At 45.5% G+C, this 22,300-nt stretch overlaps 1 pseudogene; it reads left to right on the top strand.

Moving 5' to 3' along the window:
* The first annotated feature begins 20,394 nt into the window (after nt 1-20,394).
* Nucleotides 20,395-22,066, top strand: LOC103631037 (9-cis-epoxycarotenoid dioxygenase NCED5, chloroplastic-like; annotated as a pseudogene).
* The last annotated feature ends 234 nt before the right edge of the window (nt 22,067-22,300 follow it).

The raw sequence follows: 22,300 nt of genomic DNA, 5'->3' as shown, positions 1-22,300 counted from the left end.
GTCGATTGGGAGGTAGATCAATTCCACCACCATTCTTGGTATTGACCATCTGAGTTAGAAACATATGGTAAGAAAGAAAGGATTGTAGACAAGGCATGTAATTACGAAGCATGTTACTTTGGGGAATTTATTAGCTAAGGGTGTCGCCTACTAAAGCTAATTCATTACCTTATGGTGGTACATGCTAAGATGCCCGTCTACACTATTCCAATCAATCAAAGAAGCAAATCAGACATTATCATCAGAACAATCATCCAACATTTAATATAGAAAATAGTTTTAATTTTGTCTTAGGCCTCCTATGTCTTAAAAAGGTCATAAATGTAGGATTCCAATGTGTGAAATCCATCTTGTCTTAGAGTAGAAAAGATAAGAATAATCAGGGTAGAACAGTAGAAGGTGAGGCAGGATCAAGATAAGTATAGAAAGAATCAGAGTAAGGTAAGTAGGTAATGGTTTTGTCCATTTCTATCTAGGTTTCATCCTACAGTCAACATTTGCTCTGATACCACTTCTGTCACACCCGGATTTAAGGAACAAAGCCGGGTGCATCTCATATATGCGCTAGAGAAGACAACACATATAATAACAGAGTGCATAGAGATAAATGTCATAAATATCATAAATGTACTTATTACATAGCGGAAGTCTTACATAAATAAATGATAAAATAAAGCAAACTAAATCTTATTCCCAGGCGCCACAAAGCTGACTGGGAGACGCCACCTAGATCAAGTCGAAAGCATCAGTGTTAGGCGGATCCTCTTCGACCACCTGTTTTTCTCCTGTGGGGTGTGTGTGAGACAGCAAGAGTGAGCTCACATACTTTCATAGCTCAACAAGTTGTGGGGAATAATGTGCATGAACTCGCCAAAGGTGGGAGTTCATGTTAAGTGTAAGGCTGATCAACAAAATAAAGGTTGAAGCTGAGCATTGCTTTTATAAGTTGGTCAAATTTTTATTAGCAATTACTAAGTGTAAGTGAATACCAAACCATAATAATAATAAATAAAGTAATAAATGAATAATACCAATGCGATGCAAATGACAAATTGAGTTTTAATTCCATAGATTAATCATGTGATGGTCTGAGCTGCTCATGACCGTGAGCACGACTAGTATACCAGTTTTACACTCTGCAGAGGTTGCACATCTTTACCCACAAGTGATGCTACACATCTGCCAAGAGACGGCCAATCCCATATACCTCTACCGAGGAGGCGAGGCAGGGTAACACTATGAGGCCTTTACAAAGTTCCACTAGCTTCAGAAAACCCGCTACAGTTTATAGGAAGCTCCAGTGCAGGTGATAGTCGCCTAGAGGGGGGGGGTGAATAGGGCGAAACTGAAATTTATAAATATAAACACAACTACAAGCCGGGTTAGCGTTACAAATATAAACGAGTCCGCGAGAGAGGGCGCAAAACAAATCGCAAGCAAATGAAGAGTGTGACGCGGATTTGTTTTACCGAGGTTCGGTTCTCGCAAACCTACTCCCCGTTGAGGAGGCCACAAAGGCCGGGTCTCTTTCAACCCTTCCCTCTCTCAAACGGTCCCTCGGACCGAGTGAGCTTCTCTTCTCAAATCAAAGCCGGGAACAAAACTTCCCTGCAAGGGCCACCACACAATTGGTGCCTCTTGCCTTGATTACAATGGAGTTTTGATCTCAAGAATAAGTGAGAAAGAAAAGAAGCAATCCAAGCGCAAGAGCTCAAAAGAACACGGCAAATCTCTCTCGCTACTCACTAAAGCCTTGTGTGGAATTGGAGAGAATTTGATCTCTTTGGTGTGTCTAGAATTGAATGCCTAGCTCTTGTAAGTGTTTGAGAAGTGGAAAACTTGGATGCAATGAATGTGGGGGTGGTTGGGGTATTTATAGCCCCAACCACCAAACTTGACCGTTGGTGGAGACTGTCTGTTCGATGGCGCACCGGACAGTCCGGTGCACACCGGACATGTCCGGTGCCCCCGCCACATCATCAATGCCGTTGGATTCTGACCGTTGGAGCTTCTAACTTCTGGGCCCGCCTGGATGTCCGGTGCACACCGGACATGTACTGTTCCTTGTCCGGTGCGCCAGTATGGGCGCGCCTGACTTCTGCGCGCGCAGAGAGCGCATTAAATGCGCCGCAGGGAGCCGTTGGCGCCGAAATAGCCGTTGCTCCGCTGTTACACCGGACAGTCCGGTGCACACCGGACATGTCCGGTGAATTATAGCGGAGTGGCTGCTGCTCGTTCCCGAGGCTGGCGAGTTCCGGAGGCCGTGCTCCCTTGGAGCACCGGACACTGTCCGGTGTACACCAGACAGTCCGGTGAATTATAGCGCGCCGGCCTGAGAAATTCCCGAAGGTGGCGAGTTCGAGTTGGAGTCCTCTGGTGCACCGGACACTGTCCGGTGGCGCACCGGACAATGTCCGGTGTACACCGGACAGTCCGGTGCCTCCAGACCTGAGGTGCCTTCGGTTGCCTCTTTGCTCCTTTGTTGAATCCAAAACTTGATCTTTTTATTGGCTGAGTGTGAACCTTTAACACCTGTATAATCTATACACTTGGGCAAACTAGTTAGTCCAATTATTTGTGTTGGGCAATTCAACCACCAAAATTAATTAGGGACTAGGTGTAAGCCTAATTCCCTTTCAATCTCCCCCTTTTTGGTGATTGATGCCAACACAAACCAAAGCAAGAATAGAAGTGCATAATTGAACTAGTTTGCATAATGTAAGTGCAAAGGTTGCTTGGAATTGAGCCAATATAAATACTTACAAGATATTCATGGATTGTTTCTTTCTTATTTAACATTTTGGACCACGCTTGCACCACAGGTTTTGTTTTTGCAAACTCTTTTGTAAATCCTTTTCAAAGTTCTTTTGCAAATAGTCAAAGGCAAATGAATAAGATTTTGAGAAGCGTTTTAAGATTTGAAATTTTCTCCCCCTGTTTCAAATGCTTTTCCTTTGACTAAACAAAACTCCCCCTAAATGAGATCCTCCTCTTAGTGTTCAAGAGGGTTTTGATATATCATTTTTGAAATACTACTTTCTCCCCCTTTTGAACACAATAGGATACCAATTGAAAATACTCTTTTGGAAAACTAAGTTTTTGAAATTTGGTGGTGGTGCGGTCCTTTTGATTTGGGCTTATACTTTCTCCCCCTTTGGCATGAATCGCCAAAAACGGAATCATTAGAGCCCTCGAGTTACATTCTCCCTCTTTGGTCAAAACAAATGAGTGAAGATTATACCAAAGATGGAGTCCTTTTGCTTGGTGCTCATGCTTTCTCCCCCAAGAATGGAGAGTTGCATGGAGTGACGGCGAAGGATGAGTTACGTAGTGGAAGCCTTTGTCTTCGCCGAAGACTCTAATTCCCTTTCAATACACCTATGACTTGGTTTGAGATAGACTTGAAAACACATTAGTCATAGCATATGAAAGAGACATGATCAAATGTATATAAATGAGCTATATGTGCAAGTTAACAAAAGAAATTCCTAGAATCAAGAATATTTAGCTCATGCCTAAGTTTATTAAAAGTTTGTTCATCAAGAGGCTTGGTAAAGATATCGGCTAATTGATCTTTAGTATTAATGTAAGAAATCTCGATATCTCCCTTTTGTTGGTGATCCCTAAGAAAATGATACCGAATGGCTATGTGTTTAGTGCGGCTATGCTCGACGGGATTATCCGCCATCTTGATTGCACTCTCATTATCACATAGCAAAGGGACTTTGGTCAATTTGTAACTGTAGTCCCGCAGGGTTTGCCTCATCCAAAGCAATTGCGCGCAACAATGGCCTGCGGCAATGTACTCGGCTTCGGCGGTGGAAAGAGCGACCGAATTTTGCTTCTTTGAAGCCCAAGACACCAAGGATCTTCCCAAGAACTGGCAAGTCCCCGATGTGCTCTTCCTATTGATTTTACACCCCGCCCAATCGGCATCTGAATAACCAATCAAATCAAAAGTGGATCCCCTCGGATACCAAAGCCCAAACTTAGGAGTATAAGCCAAATATCTCAAGATTCGTTTTACGGCCGTAAGGTGAGCTTCCTTAGGGTCGGCTTGAAATCTTGCACACATACATACAGAAAGCATAATATCCGGTCGAGATGCACATAAATAGAGTAAAGAACCTATCATCGACCGGTATACCTTTTGATCCACGGACTTACCTCCCGTGTCGAGGTCGAGATGCCCATTAGTTCCCATGGGTGTCTTGATGGGCTTGGCATCCTTCATCCCAAACTTGTTTTGAATGTCTTGAGTATACTTCGTTTGGCTAATGAAGGTGCCCTCTTGGAGTTGCTTCACTTGAAATCCTAAGAAGTACTTCAACTCCCCCATCATAGACATCTCGAACTTTTGTGTCATGATCCTACTAAACTCTTCACATGTAGATTCGTTAGTAGACCCAAATATAATATCATCAACATAAATTTGGCATACAAACAAATCATTCTCAAGTGTTTTGGTAAAGAGCGTAGGATCGGCCTTTCCGACTTTGAAGCCATTAGCAATAAGAAAATCTCTAAGGCATTCATACCATGCTCTTGGGGCTTGCTTGAGCCCATAAAGCGCCTTAGAGAGCTTATAGACATGGTTAGGATACTCACTGTCTTCAAAGCCGGGAGGTTGCTCAACATAGACCTCTTCCTTGATCGGTCCATTGAGGAAGGCACTTTTCACGTCCATTTGATAGAGCTTAAAGCCATGGTAAGTAGCATAGGCCAATAATATGCGAATTGACTCAGGCCTAGCTACGGGTGCATAGGTTTCACCGAAATCCAATCCTTCGACTTGGGAGTATCCTTTGGCCACAAGTCGAGCTTTGTTCCTTGTCACCACACCATGCTCATCTTGCTTGTTGCGGAAGACCCATTTGGTTCCTACAACATTTTGATTAGGACGTGGAACTAAATGCCATACCTCATTCCTAGTGAAGTTGTTGAGCTCCTCTTGCATTGCCACCACCCAATTCGAATCTTGGAGTGCTTCCTCTACCCTGTGTGGCTCAATAGAGGAAACAAAAGAGTAATGTTCACAAAAATGTGCAACACGAGATCTAGTAGTTACCCCCTTATGAATGTCGCCGAGGATGGTGTCGACGGGGTGATCTCGTTGGATTGCTTGGTGGACTCTTGGGTGTGGCGGCCTTTGTTCCTCATCCTCCTTGTCTTCCTCATTTGCATCTCCCCCTTGATCAATGCTGTTATCTTGAGGTTGCTCATTTGCTTGATCTTCTACTTCATCAACTTGAGCCTCATCCTCATTTTGAGTTGGTGGAGATGCTTGCGTGGAGGAGGATGGTTGATCTTGTGCATTTGTAGGCTCTTCGGATTCCTTAGGATACACATCCCCAATGGACATGTTCCTTAGCGCGATGCACGGAGCCTCTTCAATACCTATCTCATCAAGATCAACTTGCTCTACTTGAGAGCCGTTAGTCTCATCAAACACAACGTCACAAGAAACTTCAACTTGTCCAGTGGACTTGTTAAAGACTCTATATGCCCTTGTGTTTGAATCATATCCTAGCAAAAAGCCTTCTACAGTCTTAGGAGAAAATTTAGATTTCCTACCTCTTTTAATAAGAATGAAACATTTGCTACCAAAGACTCTAAAATATGAAATGTTAGGCTTTTTACCGGTTAGGAGTTCGTAGGATGTCTTCTTGAGGATTCGGTGTAAATATAGCCGGTTGATGGCATAGCAAGCGGTGTTGACCGCCTCGGCCCAATACCGATCCGAAGTCTTGTACTCATCAAGCATGGTCCTTGCCATGTCCAATAGAGTTCGATTCTTCCTCTCCACTACACCATTTTGTTGCGGCGTGTAGGGAGAAGAGAACTCATGCTTGATGCCCTCCTCCTCAAGGAAGCCTTCGATTTGAGAGTTCTTGAACTCCGTTCTGTTGTCGCTTCTAATCTTCTTGATCCTTAAGCCGAACTCATTTTGAGCCCGTCTCAAGAATCCCTTTAAGGTCTCTTGGGTTTGAGATTTTTCCTGTAAGAAGAATACCCAAGTGAAGCGAGAATAATCATCCACTATTACAAGACAATACTTACTCCCGCCGATGCTTATGTAAGCAATCGGGCCGAATAGATCCATGTGGAGTAGCTCAAGCGGCCTGTCGGTCGTCATGATGTTCTTGTGTGGATGATGGGTTCCAACTTGCTTTCCTGCTTGACATGCGCTACAGACCCTGTCTTTCTCAAAATGAACATTTGTTAGTCCCAAAATGTGTTCTCCCTTTAGAAGCTTGTGAAGATTCTTCATCCCAACATGTGCTAGTCGGCGATGCCAGAGCCAGCCCATGTTAGTTTTAGCAATTAAGCAAGTGTCGAGTTCAGCTCTATCAAAATCTACCAAGTATAGCTGACCGTCTAACACTCCCTTAAATGCTATTGAATCATCACTTCTTCTAAAGACAGTGACACCTATATCAGTGAATAGACAGTTGTAGCCCATATGACATAATTGGGTAACAGAAAGCAAGTTGTAATCTAAAGAATCAACAAGAAAAACATTGGAAATGGAGTGGTCAGGAGATATAGCAATTTTACCCAAACCTTTTACCAAACCTTGATTTCCATCCCCGAAAGTGATAGCTCGTTGGGGATCTTTGTTTTTCTCATATGAGGAGAACATCTTCTTCTCCCCTGTCATGTGGTTTGTGCATCCGCTGTCGAGTATCCAGCTTGAGCCCCCGGATGCATAAACCTACAAAACAATTTTAGTTCTTGACTTTAGGTACCCAAACGGTTTTGGGTCCTTTGGCATTAGACACAAGAACTTTGGGTACCCAAACACAAGTCTTTGACCCCTTGTGCTTGCCCCCAACATATTTGGCAACTACCTTGCCGGATTTGTTAGTCAAAACATAAGAAGCATCAAAAGTTTTAAATGAGAGACTATGTTCATTTGATGCATTAGGAATTTTCTTCTTAGGCAACTTAGCACGGGTTGGTTGCCTAGAGCTAGATGTCTCACTCTTATACATAAAAGCATGGTTAGAACCAGAGTGAGACTTCCTAGAATGAATTTTCCTAATTTTGTCCTCGGGATAACCGGCAGGGTATAAAATGTAACCCTCGTTATCCTGAGGCATGGGAGCCTTGCCCTTTACAAAATTAGACAATCTTTTAGGAGGGGCACTAAGTTTGACATTGTCTCCCCTTTGGAAGCCAATGCCGTCCTTGATGCCAGGGCGTCTCCCATTATAGAGCATACTACGAGCAAATTTAAATTTTTCATTCTCTAAGTTATGCTCGGCAATTTTAGCATCTAATTTTGCTATATGATCATTTTGTTGTTTAATTAAAGCCATGTGATCATGAATAGCATCAACATCAATATCTCTACATCTAGTACAAATAGTGACATGCTCAATAGTAGATGTAGATGGTTTGCAAGAATTAAGTTCAACAATCTTAGCACGCAAGATATCATTATTATCTCTAAGATCGGAAATTGTAACATTGCAAACATCTAGTTCTTTAGCCTTAGCAATTAAATTTTCATTTTCTACTCTAAGGCTAGCAAGAGAAATGTTCAATTCTTCAATCCTAGCAAGCAAATCATCATTATTATCTCTAGGATTGGGAATTGAAATATTACAAACATATGAATCAACCTTAGCATTTAAACTAGCATTTTCATTTCTAAGGTTGTCAATCATCTCACGACAAGTGCTTAGCTCACTAGATAGTTTTTGACATTTTTCTACTTCTAGAGCATAAGCATTTTTAACCTTAACATGTTTCTTGTTTTCTTTAATTAGAAAATCCTCTTGGGAATCCAAAAGGTCATCCTTTTCATGAATAGCACTAATTAATTCATTTAATTTTTCTTTTTGCTCCATGTTAAGATTGGCAAAGAGAATACGCAAATTATCTTCCTCATCACTAGCATTATCATCACTAGAGGATTCATATTTAGTGTAGGAGTTAGATTTAACCTTCTTCCGTTTGCCGTCCTTTGCCATGAGGCACTTGTGGCCGACGTTGGGAAAGAGGAGTCCCTTGGTGACGGCGATGTTGGCGGCGTCCTCGTCGGAGGAGGAGTCGCTTGAGCTTTCGTCGGAGTCCCACTCCCGACAAACATGGGCATCACCGCCCTTCTTCTTGTAGTACCTCTTCTTCTCCTTTCTTTTCCCCTTCTTGTCGTCGCCCCTGTCACTATCACTTGATAATGGACATTTAGCTATAAAGTGACCGGGCTTACCACACTTGTAGCAAACCTTTTTGGTGCGGGACTTGTAGTCTTTCCCTCTCCTTTGCTTGAGGATTTGGCGGAAGCTCTTGATGACGAGCGCCATTTCCTCATTGTCGAGCTTGGAGGCGTCTATTGGTTGTCGACTTGGTGTAGACTCCTCCTTATTTTCCTCCGTCGCCTTGAATGCGACGGGTTGAGCTTCGGATGTGGAGGGATCATCAAGCTCGTTGATCTTCCTCGAGCCTTCGATCATGCACTCAAAACTTACAAAATTCCCGATAACTTCCTCGGGGGTCATTTTAGTATATCTAGGATTACCACGAATTAATTGAACTTGAGTGGGGTTAAGGAAAATGAGAGATCTTAGAATAACCTTAACCACTTCGTGGTCGTCCCACTTCTTGCTCCCGAGGTTGCGCACTTGGTTCACCAAGGTCTTGAGCCGGTTGTACATGTTTTGCGGCTCCTCCCCTTTGCGAAGCCGGAACCGACCGAGCTCCCCTTCGATCGTTTCCCGCTTGGTGATCTTTGTGAGCTCATCTCCCTCGTGTGCGGTTTTGAGCACATCCCAAACCTCCTTGGTGCTCTTCAACCCTTGAACTTTGTTATACTCCTCTCTACTTAAAGAGGCGAGGAGTATTGTTGTTGCTTGAGAGTTGAAGTGCTCGATTTGGGCCACCTCATCCTCATCATAGTCTTCATCCCCTACGGACGGTACCTGTGCACCAAACTCAACAACATCCCATATACTTTTGTGGAGCGAGGTTAGATGAAATCGCATTAAATCACTCCACCTAGCGTAATCTTCACCATCAAAAGTTGGTGGTTTGCCTAATGGGACGGAAAGTAAAGGTGTATGCTTAGAAATGCGAGGGTATCGTAGAGGGATCTTACTATACTTCTTGCGCTCTTGGCGCTTAGAAGTGACGGATGCCGCGTCGGACCCGGAGGTGGATGTTGATGAAGTGTCGGTCTCGTAATAGACCACTTTCCTCATCCTCTTGTGCTTGTCCCCACTCCGATGCGGCTTGTGAGAAGAAGATTTCTCCTTCTTTTCTTTGTGGTGAGAAGAAGATTTCTTCTCCTTCCCTTTGTTGGAGGAGCTCTTCTTCTTCTCCTTCCTCTTGGTGCGGGACTCTTCCGATGAAGTGCTCCCGTGGCTTGTAGTGGGCTTTTCGCCGGTCTCCATCTCCTTCTTGGCGTGATCTCCCGACATCACTTCGAGCGGTTAGGCTCTAATGAAGCACCGGGCTCTGATACCAATTGATAGTCTCCTAGAGAGGGGGTGAATAGGGCGAAACTGAAATTTATAAATATAAACACAACTACAAGCCGGGTTAGCGTTAGAAATATAAACGAGTCCGCGAGAGAGGGCGCAAAACAAATCGCAAGCAAATGAAGAGTGTGACACGCGGATTTGTTTTACCGAGGTTCGGTTCTCGCAAACCTACTCCCCGTTGAGGAGGCCACAAAGGCCGGGTCTCTTTCAACCCTTCCCTCTCCCAAACGGTCCCTCGGACCGAGTGAGCTTCTCTTCTCAAATCAAAGCCAGGAACAAAACTTCCCTGCAAGGGCCACCACACAATTGGTGCCTCTTGCCTTGATTACAATGGAGTTTGATCTCAAGAATAAGTGAGAAAGAAAAGAAGCAATCCAAGCGCAAGAGCTCAAAAGAACACGGCAAATCTCTCTCGCTACTCACTAAAGCCTTGTGTGGAATTGGAGAGGATTTGATCTCTTTGGTGTGTCTAGAATTGAATGCCTAGCTCTTGTAAGTGTTTGAGAAGTGGAAAACTTGGATGCAATGAATGTGGGGGTGGTTGGGGTATTTATAGCCCCAACCACCAAACTTGACCGTTGGTGGAGGTTGTCTGTTCGATGGCGCACCGGACATGTCCGGTGCCCCCGCCACGTCATCAATGCCGTTGGATTCTTACCGTTGGAGCTTCTGACTTCTGGGCCCGCCTGGATGTCCGGTGCACACCGGACATGTACTGTTCCTTGTCCGGTGCGCCAGTATGGGCGCGCCTGACTTCTGCGCGCGCAGAGAGCGCATTAAATGCGCCGCAGGGAGCCGTTGGCGCCGAAATAGCCGTTGCTCCGCTGTTACACCGGACAGTCCGGTGCACACCGGACATGTCCGGTGAATTATAGCGGAGTGGCTGCTGCTCGTTCCCGAGGCTGGCGAGTTCCGGAGGCCGTGCTCCCTTGGAGCACCGGACACTGTCCGGTGTACACCGGACAGTCCGGTGAATTATAGCGCGCCGGCCTGAGAAATTCCCGAAGGTGGTGAGTTCGAGTTGGAGTCCTCTGGTGCACCGGACACTGTCCAGTGGCGCACCGGACACTGTCCGGTGTACACCGGACAGTCCGGTGCCTCCAGACCTGAGGTGCCTTCGGTTGCCTCTTTGCTCCTTTGTTGAATCCAAAACTTGATCTTTTTATTGGCTGAGTGTGAATCTTTAACACCTGTATAATCTATACACTTGGGCAAACTAGTTAGTCCAATTATTTGTGTTGGGCAATTCAACCACCAAAATTAATTAGGGACTAGGTGTAAGCCTAATTCCCTTTCAGCAGGGATCCCTCGCCTGCCCGCCATCGCAGCAAAATCAACCCAAGGACCTCCCTACACTGACCACTCCCCTATTGCCTGTTGCCCCTATCGGGTAAGGTAGTCATCCACTAACTTTCCTAGTTAATCAGCCAAGGGCATCCCATACTACCCTTGTGGTAGCACTGTTTTCCTGGGTGGTCGCTCCATGTTCCCATTAACATAATGATCTTAACATGAACAGTAACAATAAACAGATAATAAAAGTGTAATCATGAATAGTGTATCTCCATACCCAAAACCACAATAAGCAATAGCAAGTACTACCCAAAAATATTTAGTGGCAAAACAAGGTATAAAGATAGCCAAAACTGGGGTAACCTATTGGATCCCATCAAAATTAACCTATGAAGATCATTATGATTAATAAGAACATGGCTAGGTAAAAATAAGTGATCAAGGGCACAACTTGCCTTCAATGAGCTCCTGCTCAGCAACTTCTATCTGCTGAACCTCAGGATCCACAGTAGCTTGCTCGTCTACTCGCATCAACACAATACATACATAGTATAGCAAAAATTAACATCACACCAACATGTAAATAAAATACACAATAGAAATCTACACATTAAAGTTAGGGACGGTATGGAAAATCTCCATTCTATATCGCTGGTCTCTACTCGTCCCTAGTTTACAATGTTGGGTATTACACTACTGCGAGCTCTCTATTATACAATATATGTACACACACCTTAATAAAACTCATGTATAGGAAATGGATTCGTTTGTGATATGAATCACACTTATTAATCCCAACTACCCCAGCCATCACCTGTCCCAAAAATTTGTAACGCATCCAAATAAAAAATACAAAAAAGTAAAGATCGCAATGCTCCTCCTACAGAAACAAACGGACAGTAACCGGTGGCGGCCATAGTGTGGTGGGCGATCCATAGCACGCCCTAGCTAGGGTTTACTAAACGGCAGCGGCGCGAGCGATCCTCTCTCTCTTTCTCACTCTCTACAGAGAGAGCATGTTGGCAATCCATAGTGCGCCCTAGGGTTTACGACCAGCGGTGGCATGCGGCGGCCAACAAGGCTGGCGACGGCGGTGACAGAAGGGAAAGGGACAGAGGATAACCTAACGGTGGCATGGGGGCACAGGGACGATCGCCGGTGGAAAAACCCTCGAGGACGAAATATGGCAGTCTGACAGCGTGATGAAATGAACCGGCGCCAAGGGACTTGTAAATTTTTTGGCTCCCTCGTGCCACCCTAATAATTCGTAGAGAACCACTAGTAGAAATGGCTTCCACAAACTTGAGAGCACCTAGAGGGGGGGGGGGAATAGGCGATCCTGTAAAAATATCTTAACAACACAAACTTGGACTAATATTATATTAGTGAAACCTAAGTCCAATTTCAAGAGAGAAGTACAAGCGGAGTAAACTTCTTCACTTAATTGCTCTCGACAATATGAGTATTAAACTTAGAGCAATTATGCAAGTAATGTAAATGGGGGATAGAGAGAATCGCACAAGAATAAAGACAAGTGACATATCGATTTTTATCTAGTGGTTCGGTCAAGTAGAATACTTGCCTACTCCACGTTGTGGCGTCCCAACGGACGAGGGTTGCACTCAACCTCTTTCAAGTGACCCAACGATCAACTTGAATACCACGGTTCTCTTTATCTCAATAATATCCCTTTGTGAGGAATCTCCACACTTTGGAGTCTCTCACACCTTACATAGAAGATCTTGAATGAGCACAGAAGTAAGGAAGGAATAGCAACACACACAAGAGCGAGAGTTGCAGCACCAACACGCGCACAAGACAAGAACGAGCACAAGAAAGCAGCACAACAGAGTTACAACTCCGAAAAGTGATCAAATATCTATCACAGTGAATCATATGCATGAATACAAAGTCTCGACGTCTTAGGATGTTCAAGGGGTGCTTGGTGTACTGTTCCATGCGCCTAGGGGTCCCTTTTATAGCCCTAAGGCAGCAAGGAGCCATTGAAGCTCCATTTGGAAGGCCATAGTTGCCTTCTATCCATGGGCGCACCAGACAGCCGATGCACCACCAGACAATGAACAGTGCACGATTTCCTTCCTTTTCTGGCGAAGCCGACCGTTGCAGCCACGGGCTCCGTGGCACACCGGACAGTCCGGTGTGACCTTCCAACCATTGGTGAAGTTCACGTGTCGCCCGCTGATCACGCTGCTGACCGTTGGCGTGGGCGCGGCTGACTCACCGGATAGTCCAGTGCACACCAGAAAGTCCGATGAATTCGCCGAGCGCGCCAACCTGAGCACCAGACACTGTTCAGTGCACCGCAGGCTAGTGCAAGTTTTGTGGCAGAACCACCCGAATTATTCTAGCTTAAGTGCCTAAGTCACGCCTCAGGGGCCGTAACACACTTAAATCAGAATAACCCGTCAGTCCCTCAAATCTAGTCTGATAGAGCCACTTAACCAGGATCAAATACCACAAACTCACTCGAAGGTGAGTCACGGAAGAAATACAATAAAACAGGAAAACCTCAATTAAAGTACTAAGTTATTACATAAATCGGAGTTTCTCAAGTAAACTGAAATAGTTCATAAGATAGATTTGCAGCGGATAATCGGTATCGTCATAGCGAGGAATAGGGCAAGGCCTAGCCCACTACTCCTCCTGCTCCTCTCCTGCCAGAGCAGCATCCCACTCGACTGTCCAACCTGGTGGCAGGGTTATAGGCCAAGTCACACCATCAACCATATCCTGAAGCGTACCTACAAAAATTATGCCACAAGCAAGGCTGAGTATACTAATACTCAGCGAGACTTACCCGGTGTGAGGAAACTACTCCTCTACCTCTAGACCATGCAGTTGTTTGGCTGAGGGGTTTGGTTTGCCAAAAGCACTAGCTGAGTCTAAAATCAATTTTTAGCTTTTCAAATTCTAGCATCATTATCTTAGCTAAATTTGCTCCTTCTAAGCATACATGGTAACAACCATTTAGTATAACCAACCAGTTATCTCATGTAAACCTCATTTCACTTCTTACTCAATGTAGTACAAGGGGTCAAGCAGTCTCATTAGCTGCAAGAAGCAGATGATTCGAATCGAGTTTTAAACCTTGCAAGGTAAACCTAAACACACGACATGTTAGGGCACTCCGTCCCCACACACGTCAACAGTCCCCATCGATTCCCCGTTCGCGGCCAGGGCTTACCGCCTTGGCATACAATGCTTCACTGACCCCGGCTACCGCCTTGCAGTGACCGCACTTGTACCCACCATAGCTAGCATGGGAGGCCCAGTCTCAGGTCGCGTGAGGAGAAAAGTCCGCGCCCGGCTTCACTCAGGTACTAGGTTTACCGGTTACCATATTTCCCGACATGTGTTTAGTACGTTCAAACGCTTGACTCAGGTATCCACACATTAATCCTTAATTCCTTTTCCCGTCTCATGGACAAGGCATCCACCCTAGATCCAAGTCCATAGACCATCATAGATCCCGTTATCAAGATGAATACAATCAATTCCTGACCTCGCGTGATTGCTAGAAAAATCACTCGACTTCTACCGAGATCCTGATTATCATAGCATCTACTCGACCTAGCATACTAGTATCCATCTCAAAAAGGAATCCTGAGTTCATGCAACTAAAGGTTTCAAGCAACTCCTACACTTAAGTACACATTACAAGCCTACAAACATTAAGTGTAGTAAAGTAGCATAAATAAACGGTTATGCATAAAACCGGGGCTTGCCATCAATTGCTGGGGCTGCGGGGAGATCCTCGATGGCAGGCTCAGGAGCTTGCTCCTGGTCTTCCTCGTGGACAGCTCCTTGCTCAGGAATGAGCACGTACTCTCCGTCAGCGAGATTGCAATCTAATGAATGCAGTGAGTAAGATATATGCATGGCATGATATGCAAATTTGGCAATTAAACTTTGATGGGGGATAATCAATTTAATAAGGTAGAGCTTAATCTTACTACTGAAGGTTCTTGTGGTACACTTAGCAAATTACGGTCAAGCTTGGTTAAGCTAATTGTTAAGTTCATTTTGGTGTTCCACTGATTTCTTTTTACTGTCTTAGTGGGAGTTTATTAAGATTTCTAGCTGAATTCATTGGAGTGAGATTTATTATTCCCTCTCTTCTTTTCTATTTCTTTTATGCTTTTAATGTGGGTTTGAACTACAAGATAGCTTAATAAATTCCAAAAATTCTGCAAAAATTGCAGTGGCTTCTTACTGGTGTATAAGTCTCCCTGTATAAAATTATCAAATATTAGGGCAGAGGGGGTGTTTTGAACTACAACCTTCTTTTAACTGGGGGTTATTTTTAAGACTTATTTTTGCTGGCATTTAGGTGTTATAACATGACTTTGTACAAATTTTCAGCCACTAATACTTATTAGTTATTTTATTATGATTTTCCAAAGTTTCTAGCCAAAGGGGTGCTTTCTACTACCACTATATTTGAAAAATATCGAACAACAGATTTCTAATTTTTCCTATCTTTTTCTTTGTGCAAGAGCAATCATTCTGAAAATTGGTAGCTTTTTGCTTAAGGGAAAGGTGGTAGGAATTTCTTGAACTAAAAGGTCTTTTTCATGAAGTATTGGCAATGGGTATTACTTGTAGCTTTCAATTGGGTTTTGCATTTTTCTCTGGTGGCCTACTTCATTATTAATTTGGTAAAAAATTATTTGCCCACTATTGCACATTTTTTGGCTTGCTTATGATTTAATTGAAATATGGCTTAATATCAAGTTCTATTTGTTTACCCTACTTAAAACGATGGGCTGGGGTGTTAATTATTTTTGTAGTGGTGTCCTAGTAGTTACAAGTCCACTGGATTTTTCTTAACAATTCTGAATTTGTTTTCATAGTTCTAATAATTGTATTTCTAGTTTGATTAGTGCTTAATAAAACATTTCACCTTGAATTTGTTCTGGACTAGGGTTCCCTTTATTTTTCCTAGGTTCTTCATTACTTAAGTGGACTAGGAAAAATAATTGCATTCATTGTTCATTATTTTCCAGTGCCTTCCTCATTTTCTTAAGTTTTGGGCAAAAATGGCTTTTAATAGATAACCCTATTTAAATCTTCAATATTGGGGTGCTCAATATTTTTAAATAGTGTCTAAGTGGGGTTTGAACTAATTTTCTTAAGTTCAGCACAGAAGCATAACTAATTTTCTTCCTTTTAAAAAGGTTTGGTCAGTTTCTTTAATTAATTTCAAACCCTAAAAATTTACACAGAAAGCATAGGGTTCAGTATTTTTAGGTGATAGTTCATAATATTTTGAATCCAGCAAATTTGGTTTGGTTAAATTTGGTTGAATATAACTCAAGATATAATTTTCCTAAGTTCTCTGTTGAATTTAAAAAGATTAAATAGAAATGGATAAAGGAAAAATGGTTTTGCACTGGGTCCCGGGCGAAAGGTTTTAAACGTATTACAGAGAGGTCCTCGGTTTACTATTCATCTAAGTCTATGACTCTGCAGAAAACCCCCTAGGGTTTCACGAAATCGAACCCGCGATCCTTCCCCTAATGGAACAGTGATCGTGGCGGAAGAATAGGGCGGAGGGGCTTACCGGCGGCAAGGTTGCTCCGGTGAGGGGTCAGGTGAGGTCCGGGAGTCTCTGGCGATCACGTCGAGGTACGAATCGTCGGCTGCGGTGGTCGGAGTAGGCTGGTCCGCGTGCACAGGCGGGGGAGCTCATCGGCAGCGAGGAATCCGGCCTGCTCACAGTGCCATAATCCGATTGAATGGGTTAGGGAGCTTCACCAGAGGTCAAGGAAGATATGTGCACGAAGAATTTGAGAACGTCTCACCGGATTGCTCGGTCTTCGCGCGGCCGCGGGCGACCGAAGTCTGGCGAGGACGATCTCGAGTCTCCGGTGAAGTTCTGCCGGGTCTGAGGGCTTGAAAAGCTTCACGGGCTATTAGCGAAGCTAACCGAGTGGCGGGTGCGGCTTGGAAGTGACTGGAGGGAGCTAGCCACGGTGGCCGAGGCTCGGGTGGTGATGGCGGGCGGTGGCGCGGCGTGCTCGAGGCGAAGTCCGGTGAACTTTGGCTCGGGCAGGACTTAAGAGCGCGCGGGGAGGTACGGCCGAGGCCTAGGGCTGCTTTATAGGCACGACGCGGTGCACGGGCGGTCGTGGACCGGCGAGCATGCGCGGGCGTGCACTGTGGAGCGAGGGTGCGAGAATGGGCGTGAACCGGGCGTGTCAGCCACGATCGAACACGTGGAATCGTTGCTTCTGCCCGAGTTCTAACGCCGATTGGGCGCAAATCTTCGTGAATTTGGGCAAGATCGTTGTGAAGGATTTGTTCCCTTGACTGTGCTTTGTCGTTTGTGTGTGGATGTCGCGCGGTTTTAGGCTAGGGACAAAGAGTTGTAGCGTCACCAAGGTGCCAGTGTCAGATAGTCGGGTCCCGAGGACAAACGGTGCCAAAACCGTGCCAAACGATTTTGGTTTGAGTTCATACTTTTCCAGAGCGTGTTCAAGGAAATTTGACACCATTTTGATATTTGGACTTTTTGGTTTCGAGTTTTGGAAAACAGGGAACACATTTGATCTTGAAAAGGGGTTCTGAAATTCAGAATTCAGAATTATGAATTTCCCCATGGGACCTTGGTTCAAGGGTTGATTTGGGGATTTTGGAAAAACCAAATGGCAAAACTTTCTAACTATATTTTGTGGTCATTTAGTGTATTAAAACTTTGTTATTTGGTTCATACCAAAAATTTTGTATTTTTCCCAAGTCTTTTCCCAAATTCCCTTTTATGTGCTTAATGGTTCACTTAGGATTAATTAGGGTTTGAGAGTTCTTCTTACCTTGAGGTTCATGACATGATTAAGGAGAGTTTCTTAGGATGAAAAAGGCTCACTTTAAACCTTTGTTATTAATTTTTGATGTTCATGCCTCTATTTGGTTCACATGTGATAATGGTTTAAGTTAGCTTAAAGAAGAAACCCTAGGTGACACTGGGGTGTCACAAGTTTGGCTGGGCACAGCCAAACTTCTCCAATCCAATCTCTTTTGATTTGACAAGGTTCCTAGCACTTAGTAGAATATGTCAGTATCAAAAACAATTTACTAAGGTTAGACTCATACCTTGTATTTCCATTTGCATCTCTTTGACACTTAGCACAAAACAATAAGTGTTGAGCATCTAATCACCAAAACATTTATAGAAATGACCAAAGGCCACATTTCCTTTTCAATCTCCCCCTTTTTGGTGATTTATGCCAACACATCAAAAGTAACTAGAAATGCAACAACATTTTCAAAGATGAGCTAAAGAGTGCAAATTGAAAATCAATTCATCTCACATAGGATTTGGCATATTTGGATCACTTTTGCCACCACTTGGTTTATTTTCTCAAATCAAATTTATTTTCCTATCTCTATGTTAAAAACACTTGTTTTGGCAAATCAAGAAATCTTTCACAAGTAATTTTGATCAAATAACAAAAACTCCCCCTTTTTCCCATAGTCAAATTTCTCCCCCATAAGAGAACAATTTTTGCAATAAGAGGGTGATCAACTACCAAGAGTTCTAACTCTAATATTTTGAAATTCACAAGTGGTTGGCTGATCCAGTTGCTTTGGCCTTAATTTCTCCCCCTTTGGCATTAAGCACCAAAACAGGAGAACTATTTGGCCCTTTAACCTCATTGCCTCACAAAAATCTCAAGTAAAACCAAAGGCAATGCGATAACACAGGTAAGAACTTGAGACAATATTCATTGATACCAGAATGCAGTGGAAGCCCTTTCTTTGTCCAAGTTCACCTTTTCCCTTTCAATTCAACTTTGAGACTATATCAAAAGTACTCAAGCAAACATGTTAGTCTCAAAGGATCAAGTTGTAGTACATCCTCCCCCTAAACATGTGCATCATGTGCATAGGGACTTGTGAGGTCTGGGGATGACTTGTACAACTTGAGCACAAAAAATAAGCAAGTAAATATAGTAATACTTAAAGTAACATGATCAAAGGCATAAAACACATGTATGCTATAGATCAATCCAAGTTCCGCGAATCTAAGACATTCAACTCACTACTCAACTTGCAAAACCTTTTCTCATCTAAAGGCTTGGTGAAGATATCGGCTAGCTGGTTCTCGTTGCTAATATTATAAATATCGATATCTCCCCTTTGCTGGTGGTTTCTCAAAAAGTGATGACAGATGTCTATGTGCTTAGTGCGGCTGTGTTCAACAGGATTATCCGCCTAGCGGATTACACTCTCATTGTCACATAGAAGTGGGAGTTTGCTCAGATTGTAGCCAAAGTCCCGGAGTGTTTGCCTCATCTAGAGCAGTTGTGCGCAACACTGTCCTGCGGCAACATACTCGGCCTCAGCGGTGGATGGGGCAACAAATGTTTGTTTCTTAGAGCTCCAGGAGACCAGGGACCTTCCCAGAAACTGAGAAGTCCCTGATGTGCTCTTCTTATCAACCTTGCACCCGACATAGTCGAAATCTGAATATCTGATTAAGTCAAAGGTAGACCCTTTTGGATACCAGATCCCGAAGCAAGGCTTAGAAACTAAATATCTAAGAATTTGCTTAACGGCCACAAGGTGACATTCCTTGGGGTCAGATTGAAATCTAGCACACATGCATATGTTAAGCATAATATCCGGACTACTAGCACAAAGATAAAGCAAAGAACCTATCATAGACCAGTATGCCTTTTGATCCATGGACTTACCTCCTTTGTTGTGATCCAAATGTCCGTCCGTTCCCATCGGTGTCTTTGCAGGCTTTGCAACCTTCATCCCAAACCTCTTGAGCAAGTCTTGAGTGTACTTCATTTGGGAGATGAAGGTTCCTTCCTTAAGTTGCTTCACTTGGAATCCAAGGAAGTAATTCAACTCGCCCATCATAGACATCTCGAATTTCTGAATCATCACCCTGCTAAACTCTTCACAATACTTTTGATTAGTAGAACCAAATATTATGTCATCGATATATATTTGGCATATAAACAAATCACCATTACAAGTCTTACTAAAGAGAGTAGGATCAGCTTTCCCAACTGTGAAAGCATTACAAATAAGAAAATCTCTAAGGAATTTATACCATGCTCTCGGGGCTTGCTTAAGTCTATAGAGCGCCTTAGAGAGCCTGTAGACATGGTCGGGATACCTGTCATCCTCGAAGCCAGGGGTTGTTCCACATATACTTCCTCCTTGATTGGCCCATTGAGGAAAGTGCTCTTCACATCCATTTGAAATAACTTAAACGAGTAGTGAGCAGCATAGGCCAATAATATGTGAATTGATTCGAGCCTAGCTACAGGAGCAAAAGTCTCCTCAAAATTCAAACCTGCGACTTGGGCATAACCTTTGGCCACATGTTGAGCCATGTTCCTTATCACCACCTCGTGTTCATCTTGCTTGTTGTGGAACACCCACTTGGTTCCCACAATGTTTTGATTCAGACGTGGCACCAGGCTCCATACTTCATTTTTTTGAAGTTGTTGAGCTCTTCTTCCTGCATGGCCAACACCCAATCCGGATCCTGCAAGCCTTCTGTTGGGGACTTGTTCTCAAATCTCTACTAACTATTAAGTAGAGAGTGTAGACTGCCCCCGCTCCCTACCCAATGCCTCCCGCTACTGCACGCCCCACGCATCCCGCCGCACAACCTCTGCTGCCGCAACGGCCACCGCACGCCCGACTGTTCACCGCGCATCCCGCCGACCTCCGCTACCGCAACGCCCATCCCTGCACGCCTGCCGCCGCCGCGAAATCTAAGTGTAGACTGCCCCTGCCCGCCTCCTCTGCGCGTACCTCGCGCTTGCCGTGCCTTCTCTCTGCAAACGCACCACGCCCACCCCGCGAACCCCCGCGCAAGCCCCGAGAGCGCCGACCCTACCTCGCCTCCGAGTGCCGCGACCTCGCCGACGCCGAGCGCTGGCGCTCTGAGATCCTCCGCGAGATCGGTGCCAAGGTCGCCGAGATCCAGAACGAGGGTCTCGGCGAGCACCGCCTCCGTGACCTCAACGACGAGATCAACAAACTCCTCCGCGAGCGTGGCCACTGGGAGCGCCGCATTGTTGAGCTCAGCGGCCGCGACTACTCTCGCAGCTCCAACGCGCCGCTCATTACCGACCTCGACAGCAACATAGTCGACGTCCCCAACCCCTCGGGTCGCGGACGGATCCCCGCCCCTCAACAACCTCCACCGCAAACGCCGCAAACGCCCTACCCCCTCCGATGCTATGGAGCCTCCGTGACCTCAACCACCATGCAGCGAGTCGGGCGTGATCGCAGGCCTGCTGGAGCGGCCGCGCGCGCTGCCGCGGTCGACGGACCCGGCCGTGCAGATCGCCGGCAACTTCGCGTCGGTCGGCAAGAAGGCGCCGGTGCGGTCGCTGCCAGTGTCGGGCTGCATCCCGCCGTTCATCTCGGGCGTGTACGAGCGCAACGGGGCCAACCCCTGCTTCGAGCCATCGGCGGGGCACCACCTGTTTGACGGTGACAGGATGGTGCACGCGGTGCGCATCCACGACGGCGCGACTAAGTCGTACGCGTGACGGTTCACCGAGACGGCCAGGCTCCGGCAGGAGCGCGCGCTGGGGCGGGCCGTGTTCCCCAAGGCCATCGGCGAGCTGCACAGGCACTCCGGGATCGCGCGCCTGGTGCTGTTCTACACCCGCGGGCTGTGCGGGCTCGTCGACCCGTCCCGCAGCACGGGGGACGCCAACCCCGGCCTCGTCTACTTCAACGGTCATCTCCTGGCCATGTCCAAGGATGACCTGCCGTACCAGGTGTGCGTGACGGCCGACGACGACCTCCGCACCGTCGGCCGCTACGACTTCGGCGGGCAGCTCGCCGGGTGCGGCAGCATGATCGCGCACCCCAAGCTTGACCCGGCGTCCGGGGAGCTGTTCGCGCTCAGCTACGATGTGATCAAGCGGCCCTACCTGCGGCCCGACGGCGGCAAGTCAGGCGACGTGGAGATCCCGCTGGAGCAGCCCACCATGGTGCACGACTTCGCCATCACAGAGCGGTTCGTGGTGGTGCCCGACCACCAGGTGGTGTTCAAGCTGGGCGAGATACTACAGGGCGGGTCCCCTGTGGTAATGGACGCGGGCAAGACGTCCCGGTTTGGCGTGCTGCCCAAGTACGAGCGCGACGCGTCGGAGATGGCGTGGGTGGACGTGTCGGACTGCTTCAGCTTCCACCTATGGAACGCGTGGGAGGATGCCGACACCAGGGAGGTGGTGGTGGTCAGGTCCTGCGTCACCGATGTACTGCTTAGATGGATCTAGTTATTTAGTTATGGTTGCATTGCATGAATACTACTGAACTAGGTGATCATTCCAGTTTCCACATTGAGACCAAACAAATTCACTCATATGTCTTTGGATTATCCCAAGCCCTTCATGTCATAAGGAGCCAGCAAACTGTTTCTTCCATTATTGGAAGTCAGCTAAATCATTTCGATTCTGCATAATATTACCACTCTGTATTACTCTTTCGAACACATTTTACTCATAGGCAAT

The sequence above is a fragment of the Zea mays genome, chromosome 6, assembly GCF_902167145.1.
Source record: "Zea mays cultivar B73 chromosome 6, Zm-B73-REFERENCE-NAM-5.0, whole genome shotgun sequence".
In the NCBI taxonomy this organism is placed as follows: Eukaryota; Viridiplantae; Streptophyta; class Magnoliopsida; order Poales; family Poaceae; genus Zea; species Zea mays.
Note: the sequence above shows the minus strand (reverse complement) of the source record. Positions and strands in the feature narration are given on the sequence as shown.